The sequence below is a fragment of the Moschus berezovskii genome, chromosome 4 (genome assembly GCF_049115385.1).
Source record: "Moschus berezovskii isolate FMDL1 chromosome 4, NW_MosBer_1.0, whole genome shotgun sequence".
Lineage (NCBI taxonomy): Eukaryota > Metazoa > Chordata > Mammalia > Artiodactyla > Moschidae > Moschus > Moschus berezovskii.
The window spans coordinates 99,582,741-99,600,554 of NC_142463.1; positions in this window are offsets into that span (position 1 = coordinate 99,582,741).

Consider the following 17,814-nt stretch of genomic DNA (forward strand, 5'->3'; position numbering starts at 1 on the left):
AAGAAGAGGTGGCAAGAATACACAGAAGAACTGTACAAAAAAAGATCTTCACGATAACGATAGTTATCTCCAAGATAGTCACGATAACGTGATCACTGACCTAGAGCCAGACATCTTGGAATGTGAAGTCAAGTGGGCCTTAGAAAGCATCACTACGAACAAAGCTAGTGGAGGTGATGGAATTCCAATTGAGCTATTTCAAATCCTGAAAGATGATGCTGTGAAAGTGCTGCACTCAATATGCCAGCAATTTGGAAAACTCAGCAGTGGCCACAGGACTGGAAAAGGTCAGTCTTCATTCCAATCCCAAAGAAAGGCAATGCCAAAGAAGGCTCAAACTACTGCACAATTGCACTCATCTCACACGCTAGTAAAGTCATGCTCAAAATTCTCCAAGCCAGGCTTCAGCAATATGTGAACCGTGAACTCCCCGATGTTCAAGCAGGTTTTAGGAAAGGCAGAGGCACCAGAGATCAAATTGCCAACATCCGCTTGATCATGGAGAAAGCAAGAGAGTTCCAGGAAAACATCTATTTCTGCTTCATTGACTGTGCCAAAGCCTTTGACTGTGTGGATCACAAGAAACTGTGGAACATTCTGAAAGAGATGGGAATCCCAGACCACCTGACCTGCCTCTTGAGAAACCTCTATGCAGGTCAGGAAGCAACAGTTAGAACTGGACGTGGAACAACAGACTGGTTCCAAATAGGAAAAGGAGTACGTCAAGGCTGTATATTGTCACCTTGCTTATTTAACTTATATGCAGAGTACATCATGAGGAACGTTGGGCTGGAAGAAGCACAAGCTGGAATCAAGATTGCCAGGAGAAATATCAATAACCTCAGATATGCAGATGACACCACCCTTATGGCAGAAAGTGAAGAGGAACTCAAAAGCCTCTTGATGAAAGTGAAAGAGGAGAGTGAAAAGGTTGGCTTGAAGCTCAACATTCAGAAAACAAAGATCATGGCATCTGGTCCCATCACTTCATGGGAAATGGATGGAAAAACAGTGGAAACAGTGTCAGACTTTATTTTTTTGGGCTTCAAAATCACTGCAGATGCTGATTGCAGCCATGAAATTAAAAGACGCTTCCTCCTTGGAAGGAAAGTTATGACCAACCTTGATAGTATATTAAAAAGCAGAGATATTACTTTGCCAATAAAGGTCTGTCTAGTCAAGGTTATGGTTTTTCCTGTGGTCATGTATGGATGTGAGAGTTGGACTGTGAAGAAAGCTGATCGCTGAAGAATTGATGCTTTTGAACTGTGGTGTTGGAGAAGACTCTTGAGAGTCCCTTGGACTGCAAGGAGATCCAGCCAGTCCATTCTAAAGGAGATCAATCCTGGGTGTTCATTGGAAGGACTGATGCTAAAGCTGAAACTCCAATACTTTGGCTACCTCATGCGACGAGTTGACTCACTGGAAAAGACTCTGATGCTGGGAAAGGTTCGGGGCGGGATGAGAAGGGGATGACAGAGAATGAGATGGCTGGATGGTATCACCGACTCTGTGGACATGAGTTTGAGTGAACTCCGGGAGTTGGTAATGGACAGGGAGGCCTGGCGTGCTGTGATTCATGGGGTCGCGGAGAGTCAGACACGACTGAGCGACTGAACTGAACTGAATAGTCGTTCTATTTTTAGTTTATTGAGGAACCTCTACACTGTTTCCTATAGTGTTTGCACTAATTTACATTTCCACCAACAGTGTGTCAATGTTCCCTTTTCTTCACATCTTTGTCAACATTTGTTGCTTGTAGGCATTTTGATGATATCCTGATAGGTATAAGGTGGTATCTTATGGCTTTGAATTGTATTTCTGTAATAATTAGCAATATTGAACATCTTTTCATGTGCTTGTGCACTTGCCAAGGTCGAACGTGCTGTCTGCAGGTGTCTACAACTCTTCTCAGACACAACTCAAGGTTGAGTCTTTTCCTCTGTTGCGGCTTTCCTAGACTTAGTGCAACATTTTGCCATAAAGTGGACAGGGTTGGAGCATTCCTTAACCTGGTCCTGGGGATACCAGTGTTGTAGTTAGAACTGAACCATCTGGGCTGCTGTCAGAAGTCAGGGTTGCTTTTATGATGCTGTTTGAGCAAGTACCAACCATGGCTGCTACAGTCCCAGCTGACCTCTCCCTGGGTCCTCTCTGTCTCCCCGAGTGAATGAGTGAATGTTGCAGCCTCAGTTGTACCTGACTCTTTGTGACCTCATGGACTGTAGCCTGCCAGGCTCCTCTGTCCATGGGATTATTCAGGCAAGAATACTGAAGTGGGTTGCCATTTCCTTCTCCAGGGGATCTTCATAACCCAGGGATTGAACCCACGTCTCTTGCACCAGCCGGTGGATTTTATTTTTTCTTACCACTGAGCAACCTGGGAAGCCCTAGGTGGAGTCTTTATAGGTAGCCACTAACCCTCTACTGTTATTGACCTATTAAATGTGACTTTTGTGTCAGGGCAGCTGATTGTCAAACTTATTTTAATTTTGGTTAATTTAAATAGCCACATGTTACTACCAGCTGCCATATTAGCTAGCACAGTTATAGAAGGCTTAATTTTCTATTTTCTAGCAGTATTTAATATCTAACTCTCTAATACTCATTAGAAAAAGGTGAGTTTCCCAAATGACTCAGTGGTAAAGAATCTGATTCTCTAAACAATACTTTCTACTTACCTATGGGGGATAGATTCCAACACCAGCAGTGGATACCTGAAGCCATGGATGGTAACAAGCCATATATATATAAATACACACACACACACACACACACACACACACTATGCTTTTTCCTATACATTCCTCCTATGATTTTAATTCACGAATTAGGAACAATAAAAGATTAACCAAAACAAGTACTATTAAAATAATTACAACAATATACTTGTAATATACAACACTTACAACAATATCTGAAAGCTCAGTGGCTCCCTCCCTCCTCTCTCAAATATCTTACTCTCCGGTACTCAGCTGACAATGAGATGCTGCAACACTGCCCCAGTGAGATGAAGCGAGATGAATGATGTCGGCACTGTGAAGGGAATTTTCCTTTAGAGTTGACCCTTGAATACACATTTTTGAAATGTTGACTAATACAAGATTTTTTAAATAAATGCAGTACTAAGTGATCTGTGGCTGATTGAATCCACTGGTGCAACAGATGCAGAACCAAGGATCCGGAGAGTAGACTAAGGGACTTGAGCATCCAAGGATTTGGGTATCTGTACAACCTAGACAGCATATTAAAAAGCAGAGACATTACTTTGCCAACAAAGGTCCATCTAGTCAAGGCTATGGTTTTTCCAGTGGTCATGTATGGGTGTGAGAGTTGGACTGTGAAGAAAGCTGATTGCCGAAGAATTGATGCTTTTGAACTGTGGTGCTGGAGAAGACTCTTGAGAGTCCCTTGGACTGCAAGGAGATCCAACCAATCCTGGGTGTTCATTGGAAGGACTGATGCTAAAACTGAAACTCCAATACTTTGGCCACCTCATGCGAAGAGTTGACTCACTGGAAAAGACTCTGATGCTGGGAGGGATTGGGGGCAGGAGGAGAAAGGGACGACAGAGAATGAAATGGCTGGATGGCATCACCAACTCAACGGACATGAGTTTGAGTGAACTCTGGGAGTTGGTGATGGACAGGGAGGCCTGGCGTGCTGTGATTCATGGGGTCACGGAGAGTCGGACACGACTGAGTAAGTGAACTGAACTGAACTGAGTGGATCCTGGAAGCAACTCCCCATGGATACCAGGGGACAAACTGTAGTAGTTTTGGACTGCAGGTAACTGAATCTATGGAAAGGAAAACTGTAAATAATAACTATATCTATGTATTGCTAAATGATCACCATAAGTCTAGCTAATATTCATCACTACACATAGCTATCCTTTTTTCCCATGTGAAAACTTTTTTAAAAAGTTTATTTATCTATTTAAATTGGAGGCTAATTACTTTACAATATCATGGTGGGTTTTGCCATACATTGACATGAATCAGCTGTGGGTGTACCTGTGTCCCCACATCCTGAACCCCCTCCCAGCTCTCTCCCCATCCCATCCATCTGAGCTGTACCAATGCACTGGCTTTGAGTGCCCTGTTCCATGCCTTGAACTTGGACTGGTTATCTGTTTCACATATGGTAATATACATGTTTCAATGCTATTCTCTCAAATCATCCCACCCTCGCCTTCTCCCACAGAGTCCAGAAGTCTGTTCTTTACATCTGTGTCTCTTTTGCCGTCTTACATATAGGGTCATTGTTACCATCTTTCTAAATTCCAAATATATGTGTTAATATACAGTATTGGTGTTTTTCTTTCTGACTTCACTGTGTGTAATAGGCTGCAGTTTCATCCACCACACTTAAAGGTCTTCTACCTTCTGGGTTTCATACCATACTTTTGTCCTTCCTCATCCTATAATTATAAAAATGTCTGTCTAATATGTGCTTTAACAAATTCTTTTAGTCCATCTCTGATTTTTTGTATGGAATACAATACTGTATTTTAGGGGCTGTATAATTCTGTCTTATTATTGGAACAAGTATTGAATAATCCTATAACTGATAAAGGGTATTATAAATGGTTTTAACAAATCAATTAGTAAAACATAATCTAATAAAAAAATGAACAAAAGATTTCTACAGGCACATCACATAAGAGAACATCCAGGTAGCTAATAAACAAATGGAAAGGTTCTTAATCACCTTATTAAACAGAGTACTGCAAATTAAGGCTGCTATCTGATGCTACACCCATAAGGTCTAGTAGTGACTCAAGAAATTAGTAATATGAAGCTTTGATGAGGATATAAAATGATAAGAACTATCTTACACTTCAGTAGCAATGAATCAATAAAATCACTTTAGATACCAGCTTGCCATTGTCTTATATAGTTGAGAATATGCTCTATGGTCCAGAAATTCCATTCCTGCCCTACAAAAATGTGTACAAATGTACACTGAGGTTAATGGATGCAGCAATACTCCCCAAAATGGAAACAAAAGCCTAATTTTCATCAGTGGTGACTGATGGAATGAAGCTAATGAATCTGGGTTGTATGCAACAACATGAATGAATGTTAGAAACAAAACACACATGAGCATGTAAGTCAAAAGTAAGTCAAGTACATGCATAGTTGATAAAAGTAGATCAAGGACGTTATGAGCAGAACTGTCAGGAGAGTTGTTACTTCTAGCCTGAAGGGAAAGGGCTATAATCAAGGAAGAATAGGACCAGGGAAGAGTATGATTCAAGCAGCTTTTAGGGAGCTCTGGTTTTGGTAATGTAATTCTTCAGCACTGTTTCAAGTTCTTGTGTACATTTTATATTCCACAGTGAAAAAGTTTTTGTAACATAAATTTTTGATCTATTTCTAAGATAAGATAATTAAATATGCTTTATCAAACATTAATCTTTAGGCTGACAGATTAGCATAGATTCATACAGATATTGTTGAAGAGATAGTGCTGATAGATTACATATGGCTACTATTTTTCATATTGTTCATGGGGTTCTCAAGGGAAGAATGCTGAAGTGGTTTGCCATTGCCTTCTCCAGTGGACCATATTTTGTCAGAACTCTCCACCATGACTCATCCGTCTTGGGTGGCCCTACATGACATGGCTTATAGTTCTATTGAGTTAGACAAGGTTGTGGTCCATGTGATAAGTTTGGTTAGTTTTCTCTGATTGTGGTTTTCATTCCATCTGCCCTCTGATTATAAGAGGCTTAGGCAAGCTTCCTGATGGGTAAGACTGGCTGTGGGGAAAACTGGGTCTTGTTCTGGTGGGCAAGGCCATCGTCAGTAAGTCTTTAATCCAATTTTCTGATGAAGGGTGGGGCTGTGTTCCCTCACTATAGTTTGGCCTCAGGCCTAACTATGGTAGGGATAATAGCAGTCCTTCAAAAGAACTTATGCCAACACACAGGGCCTCCCAGGACTGTTCCAGTAGTCATGTACGGATGTGAGAGCTAGACAATAAAAAAGGCTGAGCACCAAAGAATTGATGCCTTCAAACTGTGGTGCTGGAGAAGACTCTTGGGAGTCCCTTGGACTGCAAGGAGATCCAACCAGTCAATCCTAAAGGAAATCAACTCTGAATATTCATTGGAAGGACTGATGCTGAAGCTGAAGCTCCAATAATTTGGCCACCTGATGTGAAGAGCTGACTCATTAGAAAAGACCTTAATGCTGGGAAAGATTGAAGGCAGGAGGAGAAGGGGACACAGAGGACAAGATGGTTGGATGGCATCACCAACTCAATAGATGTGATTTTGAGCACACTCCAGAAGGACAGGGAATCCTGGCATGCTGCAGCCCATGGGGTTGCAAAGAGCTGGACATGACTGAGTGACTGAACAACAAGTATTTTTACTTCCATTAAAAATTATAATTCAATGTATTATGTCCCTCCCTATTTTTTCTCCTAAAAGATAAAAAAGAAATAGTTTCAAGTTTTTGAGATGGCTCTTATGATTCCTTATGTCCCTTTGCTAATAATTAATGTGTTACTATATGGGTTTTAAAATGCTTCTACATTATTCATATTTAGGATAAAACTAAGCACAACAAGAACAACATTTATTTCTCTTAGAAGTTACCTTCTGGGACTTCCCTGATGATCCAGTGGTTAAGACTCCACCTGCCAACGCAGAGGACACAGGTTCCATCCCTGCTCCAGGAAGATTCCTCATGCCATCAGGCTACTAAGTTCATGCGCCACAACTGCTGAAGCCCGAATGCTCTAGAGCCTGTGAACTACAACTGAGCCTGCACCCTAGGGTCTGTGCTCTGTGACATGAGAAGCCACAGCAATTAGAAGCACCGCATAATGCAATGAAAAGTAACCCCCATTCACCACAACTAGAGAAAGCCTGTGTACAGCCTGAAGATCCAGCACAGCCAAAAATAATAAGTAAGTGAATAAATAAAAAGCTACCATCTGAATCTATCAGTCTGGGTTCAGTCAGTAGAAAGAAACTCTACCATAATTGAAAAAGGAAAATGTAAAAAAATTATTAACTGTAACAAGAGAATGGAATGACTCGAGACTGGCTATTAACATGTAAAGACAACTCTAAAGAATATTGATTGAAAAATATTGGGCTTCCCTGGTGGCTAAGATGGTTAAAAAAAAAAAACAAAAAAAACTGCCTGTAGTGCGGGAGATGTGGGTTCAATTCCTGGGTCAGGAAGATCCCCTGGAGAAGGGAATGGCAACCCAACTCCAGTATTCTTTCCTGGAGAATTCCATGGACAGAGGAAGCTGGCAGGCTACAGTCCATGGGGTCACAAAGAGTTGGACAAGACTTAGTGACTGAACAACAACAAGTCAGCGAAGACAAGATTACAGAATTCAAGTTAAAGCTCTATTTGCTCTCACCCAGATATTTGAGGTTGGGGCCAGGTGTGAGGATGGCACTCTTCAAGGATGATTCTTCCTGAGGCACAAATGAAAGATCCAAACCCATTTTCCCCAGTCAATGTTCTCCATCTGGTCCACAGAGGTCTTCTAACCCATACCCTCAATTACCCAGCTGACTTGGGTAGATAGACTCCTGAACCCTATGGCTAGAATACATGTAATTTCCTTCACCATTTGGTTGAATTCAACTAATCACTAATAGAAAAGGCTCTGATTTCTTTAAAAACCTTTCTTGGTTTTTTAATGGCAACAATCTCTAAAAATTTATATTAGCCTTTGGACATTTTTGGCTTCCCTTGTGGCTCAGCTGGTAAAGAATCCGCCTGCAATGCAGGAGACCTGGGTTCGATCTGTGGGTTGGGAAGGTCCCCTAGAGAAGGGAAAGGCTACCCACTGCAGTATTCAAGCCTAAAGATTCCCATGGACTAGATAGTCCATGGGGTGGCAAAGAGTTGGACTCGATTGAGAGACTTTCACTTTCACTTTGGAAATTCAATGCATATAATCAGGTGGTCTATAAGCAATAATAGTGTTTTTTTTCTTTCCTTGCTAGAATAGGATTTCCAGATTGACTTGAGGTTGAGACCATATAAGAGCTGGCATCTGTATTATACTTTAAAGGAAATACATTTATACGTTTATCATTAAGTATTATGTTTTCTATATAACGTAGACACTATTAGTTTTAGGTCTCTATTTCTGTTTCTTAGTTTATTCTATCTTGGTTTCTAATTTGCTGTTATAGTTCATACTTTTTATCATGAAGATTCAATTTTACCGAATACTTTGTTAATTCTACTGAAATGATTGTATGAGTCTTCCTAAGGTGGTGACACCTAGCAATTGATTTACTAAGTGTTAACCATCCTTTCTTTCCTGAGGAAAAATTTAGTCATAGTGGGCTTATATTCATCATTGTGAATTTGTTGCTAGTTTCAGTTTGTTAATAATTGATTTACAACTTTTGTTTCTATGTTTCTAGGTTAGTTAGATCTATAATTTTCCTCACTTGTACTATCCTTGTAGGGTTTTTCTATCAGAGTTATATTAGATGCATATATTGAGTTGAGTGTTTTTTAATTCTCTGGAAGGTTTATGATGGCACTATCTGTTCTCTTAACATTCAGGTTATTGTTATAGCATCCAGGACTAATTATTTCAAAACATATTAGAATAAATTTGTTTGTATTCATGTATATCTACTGTATCTGCCAAAAGATTCTACTTTTATTTCCCTAATGCTTGGTAGTTGTGCTTTCTTATAATTTTATTTAAACATCTTTACTACTTTCTTTTAGTTATTTCATTAATTTCTGCTTGCATTGATTATTTTTTACCTTGTATTTCTTTAGATTTAGTCTGTGGTTGTTTGTCTAGATTCTTAAACAAAATGCTATGCCAAAACAATCTTGAGAAAGAATAGGCTTGGAGTGATCACACACCCTGATTTCAGAAATAAACCCATGCACTTATGGTCAGTTAATCTATGACAAATGAGGCAAGAAAGTTCAGTGGAGAAATGACACTCTCTTAAATAAGTGGTGATGGGAAAACTGGACAGCTATATGTAAAACATGAAAATTAGAACATTCTCTAACACCATATATGACAATAAACTCAAAATGGATTAAAGACCTAAATATAACAGAGTATACTATAAAACTCCTAGAGAAAAACATAGGCAAAACACTTTTATATAAATCACAGCAATATTTTTTTTGGAGCCATCTCCTGGAGTAATGGAAATAAAAACAAAAATAAACAAATGGGATCCCATAAAACCTTTTGCACAGCAAAAAACCATCAACAAAATGAAAAAACAATCTATGGAATGGAGCAAAGCATTTGTAAATGATGCTATAGACAAGGGATTAATTTTCAAAATATACAAACAGCTCATACAGCTTAATATAAAACAAATTGAATCAAAAATTGGGCAGAAGACCTAATAAGAAATTTCTCTACAGGCCAGCAGACAAATGTAAAGATGGTCAATGTTGCTAGTTAGTAGAGAAATGAAAATCAAAACACTTCACACCAGTCAGAATGGTCATCATTTAAAAGTCTGCAAATAATAAATGCTGGAGAGGGTGTGGGGAAAAGGGAACCTTCCTGAATTGTTGGTGGGAATGTAAATTGGTACAGCCACTATGGAGAATAGTATGGAAGTTCCTCAAAAAACAAAAGAGTTACCATATGATCCTGCAGTCCCACGCTTGGGTATATATCTGGATAAAACTCTAAAATATACATGTACCCCAATGTTCATAGCATTATTTATCATAGCCAAGACATGGAGGCAATTTAAATGTCCATGACAGATGAACAGATGAGGAAGATGTGATATACATAGATAGATCTCACGGACTATTAATCATAAAGAAGAATGAAATAAGACCATTTGTAGCATCATGGGTGGACCTAGAGATCATCATACTACTAAGTGAAGAAATGAAGTAGCCCTCATGGTCGACAAAAGAGTCCGAAATGCAGTACTCAGATGCAATCTCAAAAACAACAGAATGATCTCTGTTTATTTCCAAGGCAAACCATTCAATATCAGAGTAATCCAAGCCTATGCCCCAACCAGTAATGCTGAAGAAGCTGAAGTTGAACAGTTCTATGAAGACCTATAAGACCTTTTAGAACTAACACCCATAAAAGGTGTCCTTTTCATTTTAGGGGACTGGAATGCAAAAGTAGGAAGTCAAGAAACACCTGGAGTAACAGGCAAATTTGACCTTGGAAAATGGAATGAAGCAAGGCAAAGGCTAATAGAGTTTTGCCAAGAGAACGCACTGGTCATAGCAAACACCCTCTTCCAACAACACGAGAGAAGACTCTACACATGGACATCACCAGATGGTCAACACCGAAGTGAAATTGATTATATCCTTGCAGCCAAAGATGGAGAAGCTCTATACAGTTAGCAAAAACAAGACTGGGAGCTGATTGTGGCTCAGATCATGAATTCCTTATTGCCAAATTCAGACTTAAATTGAAGAAAGTAGGGAAAACCACTAGACCATTCAGGTGTGACCTAAATCAAATCCCTTATGATTATACAGTGGAAGTGAGAAATAGATTTAAGGGTCTAGATCTAATAGATAGAGTGCCTGATGAACTATGGACAGAAGTTCGTGACATTGTACAGGAGACAAGGATCAAGACCATCCGCATGGAAAAGAAATGCAAAAAACCAAAATCGCTGTCTGAAGAGGCCTTACAAATAGCTGTGAAAAGAAGAGAAGCGAAAAGCAAAGGAGAAAAGGAAAGATATAAGCATCTGAACGCAGAGTTCCAAAGAATAGCAAGGAGAGATAAGAAAGCCTTCCTCAGCGATCAATGCAAAGAAATAGAGGAAAACAATAGAATGGGAAAGACTAGAGATCTCTTCAAGAAAATTAAAGATACCAAGGGAATATTTCATGCAAAGATGGGCTCGATAAAGGACAGAAATGGTATGGACCTAACAGTAGCAGAAGATATTAAGAAGAGGTGGCAAGAATACACAGAAGAACTGTACAAAAGGTTCTTCACAACCAAGATAATCACGATGGTGTGATCACTGACCTTGAGCCAGACATCTTGGAATGTGAAGTCAAGGGGGCCTTAGAAAGCATCACTACAAACAAGGCTAGTGGAAGTGATGGAATTCCAGCTGAGCTATTTCAAATCCTGAAAGATGATGCTGTGAAAGTGCTGCACTCAATATGCCAGCAATTTGGAAAACTCAGCAGTGGCCACAGGACTGGAAAAGGTCAGTCTTCATTCCAATCCCAAAGAAAGGCAATGCCAAAGAATGCTCAAATTACCACACAATTGCATTCATCTCACACACTAGTAAAGTCATGCTCAAAATTCTCCAAGCCAGGCTTCAGCAATACGTGAACTGTGAACTTCCAGATGTTCAACCTGGTTTTAGAAAAGGCAGAGGAACCAGAGATCAAATTGCCAACATCTGCTGGATCATGGAAAAAGCAAGAGAGTTCCAGAAAAACATCTATTTCTGCTTCATTGACTATGCCAAAGCCCTTGACTGTGTGGCTCACAAGAAACTGTGGAAAATTCTGAAAGAGATGGGAATACCAGACCACCTGACCTGCCTCTTGAGAAAACTATATGCTGGTCAGGAGGCAACAGTTAGAACTGGACATGGAACAACAGACTGGTTCTAAATAGGAAAAGGAGTATGTCAAGGCTGTATTTTGTCATTGTGCTTATTTATATGCAGAGTACATCATGAAGAAGCACAAGCTGGAATCAAGATTGTTGGGAGAAATATCAATAACCTCAGATATGCAGATGACACTACCCTTATGGCAGAAAGTGAAGAGGAACTCAAAAGCCACTTGATGAAAGCGAAAGAGGAGAGTGAAAAAGTTGGCTTAAAGCTCAACATTCGGAAAACTAAGATCATGGCATCTGGTCCCATCATTTCATGGGAAATAGATGGGGAAACAGTGGAAACAGTGTCAGACTTTATTTATCTGTGCTCCAAAATCACTGCAGATGGTGATTGCAGCCATGAAACTAAAATACGCTTGCTCCTTGGAAGGAAAGTTATGATCAACCTAGATAGCATATTAAAAAGCAGAGATATTACTTTGCCAATAAAGGTTCATCTAGTCTAGGCTATGGTTTTTCCAGTGGTCATGTATGGATGTGAGAGTTGGACTGTGAAGAAAGCTGATCGATGAAGAATTGATGCTTTTGAACTGTGGTGTTGGAGAAGACTCTTGAGAGTCCCTTGGAAGGCAAGGAGGTCCAACCAGTCCATCCTAAAGGAGATCAGTGCTGAGTGTTCATTGGAAGTACTGATGCTAAAGCTCAAACTCCAATACTTTGGCCACCTCATGCAACGAGTTAACTCACTGGAAAAGACCCTGATGCTGGGAGGGATTGGAGGTAGGAGGAGAAGGGGATGACAGAGGATGAGATGGCTGGATGGCATGACCGACTCGACGGACATGAGTCTGAGTGAACTCCGGGAGTTGGTGATGGACAGGGAGGCCTCGCATGCTGCAATTCATAGGGTTGCAGAGTCGGACATGACTGAGCAACTGAACTGAACTGAACTGAACTAAGTCAGACAGAGAAAGATAAATATGATGTGGTTATATGTGAAATCTAAAAAATATATGACACAAATTAACTTATTTCCAAAACTTACACAGAAAATGAACTTAAAGTTACCATATATACTATATATATATATATGAATCACTTTTCTGTATACCTGAAACTAACACAACATTGTAGGTTAACAACATTTCAATACAGTATTTAAAAAATGCTTAGGTTATTGATTCGGCCTTTCTGCTGTGGTATAAATATTTAGACAAGAGTTTTTCTATTTAAAAACTTTGGTTGCTTTCCCCTAAGTGTCCATCAACAGAGGAATGGGTGAAGACATGGTACATATATACAATGAAATATTACTGAGCCATAAAAAAGAATGAAATAATGCCATTTGAAGCAACATGGATAGACCTAGAGATTAGCATACTAAGTGAAGTAAGTCATACAGAGAAAGATATGATATCACTTATATGTGGAATATAAACAAAGTTTATAAAGTTTATAAAAAATATAAACATCTATAAACAGAAATAGGGTTAGAGATGTAGAAAACAAACATATGTTTAGCAGGGGGTAACGTGTGTGTGCTCAGTTGCTCAGGCATGTTTTATGACCCCGTGGACTATAGCCCACCAGGCTCCTCTGACTGTGGGGTTATTTATTCAGGCAAGAATACTGTAGCTGGTTGCCATTGATTTCTCCAGGGATCTTCCCAACACACGGATTGAAACTGTATTTCTTGAGTCTCTTGCATTGGCAGGTAGATTCTTTACCACTGTGCCAGCTGGGAAGTCCTCATATGCACACTACTATATAGAAGATAAATAACTAATAAGGACCTACTGTATACCACAGGGAACTCTACCTGATACTCTGTAATGGACTGTATGGGAAAGAATCTAAAGAAGAGTGGATATATGTGTAGCGTAACTGATTCACTTTGCTGTGTACCTGAAACTAATACAACATTATAAATCAACTATACCCTGACAAAAATTGTTTGAAACCATTGGTTTCTTTCCATAGTTCTAATAATTAGTATTTCAAAAACAGTAGTGGTGGGACTTACATGGTGGTCCACTGGCTAAGACTCTGTGCTCCCAATGCAGGGGGCCCAAGTTCAGTCCCTGGGGAGGGAACTACATCCCACCAGCTACACTGAAGATTCCATTTGCCACACCTAAGACCTGACACAGCATAATAAATAATAAAATAAATATTTAAAAAGTTGTGGTAGTATTTGATAAGAATTTCTGTGTATTCACTAAATACCTTCTAGCATAATTTATTAATAACTGATTTATTAATTTTTCAAAGATACAAGGGTGTTGATTAGATTTTAATTTTTGTTTCTAATTTGACAGATGTTCAGAGATAACTCTCTATATGCTACTGATTCTTTGAAACTATACTAAGATTTTATGATGGATTTTTATGTAGGTATAGTTTTTATGAATGTTCCAGATATTCTTGGAAAATTCATTAACTATTATTTTGACAGTCAGTGCTCAGACATGTCTGACTCTTTGTGACCCCCATGGACTTGTAGCCTGCCAGGCTTCTCTGTTGATGGGGATTCTCCAGGCAAGAAAACTGGAGTGGGTTGCCATGCCCTCCTCCAGGGGATCTTCCCAACCCTCCAGGAATCAAATCCAGGTCTCCTGCATTGCAGGTGGATTCTTAACTGTCTGAGCCACCAGGGAGGTCCCACTCTGTATATAACACATTGTTAAAAAAATGTTCTTCCTGTCTTGGAGTGTCAGCACAGGCCTCTGTTGATGTCCCTTAGTCAAACCACAGGAGCATCCCAGTGAGTCAAACAAAGATGGATTCACTGATACTTTTTGCTGCAGGGAAAATTACACACTAAGGGGAGATGTGGTGTCTCAGTGAGTGAGTGTTAGGAAGGGCTTGCTTAATATGGGATTTGTTCTTGTGTAATCAAGGCTATGGTTTTTCCCGTGCTCATGTATGGATGTGAGAGTTGGACTGTGAAGAAAGCTGATCGCCGAAGAATTGATGCTTTTGAACTGTGTTGTTGGAGAAGACTCTTGAGAGTCCCGTGGACTGCAAGGAGATCCAACCAGTCCATTCTAAAGGAGATCAGTCCTGGGTGTTCATTGGAAGGACTGATGCTAAAGCTGAAACTCCAATACTTTGGCCACCTCATGCGATGAGTTGACTCACTGGATAAGACTCTGATGCTGGGAAAGGTTGGGGGCGGGAGGAAAAGGGGACGACAGAGAATGAGATGGCTGGATGGCATCACCGACTCTGTGGACATGAGTTTGAGTGAACTTTGGGAGTTGGTGATGGACAGGGAGGCCTGGCGTGCTGTGATTCATGGGGTCGCAGAGAGTCGGACACGACTGAGCGACTGAACTGAACTGAATATGGGATATTATTGGCTTCCCAGCTGGCTCAGTGGTAAAGAATTTGCCTGCCAATGTAGGAGACACAGTTTCGACTCCTAGGTCAGGGAGATCCCCTGGAGAAGGAAATGGTAGCCCACGACAGTATTCTTGTCTGGGAAATCCCATGGACAGAGGAGCCTGTTGGGCTACAGTTCATGGAGTCACAAAGAGTGAGTCAGACATGATTAGCAACTGTGCATGCACAAGCAAATAGGTGATATTGAGATAGGTTTAAAAAATTCAGTGTATTAATGAACATTATCAAAGTTACAGGCATAATCAGATATACTCCTGGATTTTATTAGCAGGTGGGAAAAATAGGGCAGAACTCAGGCTTTAATTGATAAACAAGCAGCAATGACTTCAGTTCAGGAGTCTGGGCATTTGTTATTATCTGCAGTTAGTAATTAAAGGTTATTGCTGTGAGGTACATGTGTGTGTGTTTGCTATTGTAAATGTGCTCTTCTCTTTAATTAAATCCTCAAATTGGATTTTGTTTACAACAAAGGTTTTTCTATACTTTTACCCTGTTTTTATTCACTGAATTTCTAATGGATTAGGTTATGTTTTTAGTAAATTTTCTTGGATTGTCTAGGTATACAGTCTTATTAATCTCAGAGGAAGATACCATCTCTTTCTTCTTTCCAATTTTTCTATATAGTGTCCTGCAACAACCATAGTGATAAGATTCTGATGTAACATGATTATTATTTGGTGTCCATCCTCTGCCAGGTCCTTGTTGTTCAGTCTTTTCCAGGAATGAAGGGAAAGGGGTGACTGAGGAGAGAGAGAGGAGAAGGAGAGAGAAACATGGGACCATTATTCCAGAAAGATAACCTGGGTCCTTCCATCCCAGTGTTTGCTGGCCTAGATTGTCTGAAATAGACATAAGAAGCAGGTGATGATTTACAGTGAAGAGCTTGCAAATCTCTACTTACAGAACACAGACTCAACCCGAACAATTTATGCTAGGGCAGCCTGGCACCAGGTGGTGCCAAACAGCAGTCAAGTATTAATTATCCAGAACTCCTACCCACTAGTCAACAGCTGACTTGCCTTGCTCACTTGAGTCATTTTGCATTTCTGCAGTTCCATAATTTATATAACTGAATTTGAAACTACATTTGCTTCATGGAGTATCTATTATAAATAACAATGTTGTTCAGCATGAAATAATCTCCACAAATTAATGAAAACCAGTCATTGAAAAAGGAAGGAGGAAGAAAGGGAAGCAAATGGAATTAGTGAGGAAATATAGGCATATACTGTAAAATATAAAATATTAATGTTTTATAATTTTGTAATGTAAAATCACATATAGTTATATAATATTTATATTAGGTGTTTATACATTTATGTCAGTATTGTAAATACATTTTCCTAAAGTATAACTCACCATAGTAAAATTCACTAATCTTAAGTAAATTTTACATATTATATATGTATACATTCATGAAATCGCCACCAAAGTCAAGGTATTTCCAGTCTCCAAAATAGACTTTTCTTACCATCTTCTCAGCCAAGACCCCTGTCCCTCCAAAGTACCCACTATTCAGATCCTTAGGAGCTGTCTGTCTGCCTTTCTGACTTATATTATGGAATCATCAGTTCAGTTCAGTTCAGTCGCTCAGTCGTGTCCGACTCTCCGCGACCCCATGAATCACAGCACGCCAGGCCTCCCTGTCCATCACCAACTCCCGGAGTTCACTCAAACTCATGTCCACAGAGTTGGTAATGCCATCCAGCCATCTCATTCTCCGTTGTCCCCTTCTGCTCCCGCCTCCAACCTTTCCCAGCATCAGAGTCTTTTCCAGTGAGTCAACTCGTCGCATGAGGTGGCCAAAGTATTGCAGTTTCAGCTTTAGCATCAGTCCCTCCAATGAACATCCAGGATTGATCTCCTTTAGAATGGACTGGTTGGATCTCCTTGCAGTATAAGGGACTCTGAAGAGTCTTCTCCAGCACCACAGTTCAAAAGCATCGATTCTTCGGCGATCAGCTTTCTTCACAGTCCAACTCTCACATCCATACATGACCACGGGAAAAACCATTGCCTTGACTAGATGGACCTTGGTTGGCAAAGTAATGTCTCTGCTTTTTAATATACTATCAAGGTTGGTCATAACTTTCCTTCCAAGGAGCAAGCGTCTTTTAATTTCATGGCTGCAATCAGCATCTGCAGTGATTTTGGAGCCCAAAAAAATAAAGTCTGACACTGTTTCCACTGTTTTTCCATCTATTTCCCATGAAGTGATGGGACCAGATGCCATGATCTTGGTTTTCTGAATGTTGAGCTTCAAGCCAACCTTTTCACTCTCCTCTTTCACTTTCATCAAGAGGCTTTTGAGTTCCTCTTCACTTTCTGCCAAAAGGGTAGTGTCATCTGCATATCTGAGGTTATTGATATTTCTCCCGGAAATCTTGATTCCAGCTTGTGCTTCTTCCAGCCCAGCATTCCTCATGATGTACTCTGCATATAAGTTAAATAAGCAGGGTGACAATATACAACCTTGACGTACACCTTTTCCTATTTGGAACCAGTCGGTTGTTCCATGTACAGTTCTGACTGTTGCTTCCTGACCTGCATACAGGTTTCTCAAGAGGCATCATGTACAGAATGTATTTTTAGTTTCTGGCTTATTTTGTTCAACATTAAGTCAGTGACAGCTCTTCATATTGCTGCATGTCGTTCTTTTTCATTTCTGGGTAGTATTCCAATAGTGTGACAGCACCATAATTTATCCACCCTCACTGTCTTCAGTTTGGGTACTCAAAGACAAAGTGATGAAGAAGCACACTAGTTGAACATGATTTTTTTACTTTGTGTTTCTTGCCTTCACATGTCAATGGCAGGCTGTCAGTAGAAGTATTTTAGAGATGTTAT